General features: G+C 32.7%; 1 pseudogene; it reads right to left on the reverse strand.

The window, feature by feature from the left end:
• Positions 1-241: 241 nt before the first annotated feature.
• LOC149829954 (small ribosomal subunit protein uS10z/uS10x pseudogene) lies at positions 242-799 on the reverse strand (annotated as a pseudogene).
• Positions 800-1,402: the final 603 nt, after the last annotated feature.

Here is a 1,402-nt window from a genome sequence, read left to right on the forward strand (position 1 = left end):
AAGAAACTGTTTTCCTTTTCATCAAGCATACAGCAACCTTGCTACGGTATCCTGTCAACAATATATTACGCGAACAATTTCGTCCTGAAAGCATGTGCTTATTGTATATAGCATGATCATATGATTGCTGCAAAAATTTACTAAGAACAGGAACAGTTTACAGATATATCAGAACAGTAAACATGAATCCAATAAAAAAAAGGGACAATAAATGTCTAAAACCAAAAAAAGATCAATGCAACTAAATCTGAAAACAAAAAAAAAAATCAACAGCTCTAATTTCCTAATTCAGATTTTCAGATGGAAGATCAGTTTGCTGGCAGAGAAAAAAAAAATGAAACCCTGTAGTGGCTCTCTTCAAATCCTTCAAGCCTGACTAAATTCATATAGTAATCTAAAAATATATATATATATATATATATATATATATATATATATATAAAATTGATCGCTCGTGGATCTGCAATAGTCAGTTCAGCCTCTACACCAGGTTCAATGGAGATTGATGTAATCTACTTTACAATCTCTGATGAGTTTGCAAGGTCAATGACCCTTTCACAGCCCGAACTGGTCCCAAATATTAATATCTTCACCACATGGTGACTTTCTAGTAGTCATCTGCAACACTTTTTGTAGGTATCCTTACTGGTCCTTTAACTTTAAGCCTTTTGTCATTTGCACCCCGGACAAGGTCAGCACAAACTTTTTCAAGATTCTTTACACTTTTGGAAGAGAAAATAATTCTTATCCTATGAACTTGCTCCTGTGGTTCTTCCAAACCAGGTTTTATTGGCTTCATCATGCCCAATTCCAAACTAATAGATCGGATGACAAAAACAACAAACTATATAACATTATAAGACAAAATACAGAGGCCAATGAATTTCAAAAATCCAAGAAGGGGGTTTATATGCACTATAGAATATAAACCTGAAAGGTAAAATAAAAAAATAAAATAAAATAAAATAAAAATAGTGCGTAAAATGGAGTTTGAAGCATCTAATGGAATGAAGATATGAGGATGATCTAGAGTATACAGAATGATATAACTAAAATCAAAGAAAGCAAGAATTGAGAGAATGAAACTTAGATCACAGAAAACACTAATTACATGAACTCGATGCAGATAATCCAGGTTTGATAGAAACATAATGAGATCAATCCAGATTTAAAACTCAGATGGGTATAACCTCCTGCTGATTCTTAACAGAATTTTGAAATTGACCAGGCGTGTGAATAGGATTCATCGGCTCAAGGGTTTTTATCTATTGAAGGTAACTTATATGTGACCATATATAGAGATAACAAAGCATATATAAAACTGATTCTGTATACGATATGAACGATCAAAACAGGACTATGTAACGTGAAGTGGTGAATATAACAGGGACCATCATTCATT

This window comes from Nuphar pumila, chromosome 8, assembly GCF_984573655.1.
Source record: "Nuphar pumila chromosome 8, dmNupPumi1.hap1.1, whole genome shotgun sequence".
NCBI lineage: Eukaryota > Viridiplantae > Streptophyta > Magnoliopsida > Nymphaeales > Nymphaeaceae > Nuphar > Nuphar pumila.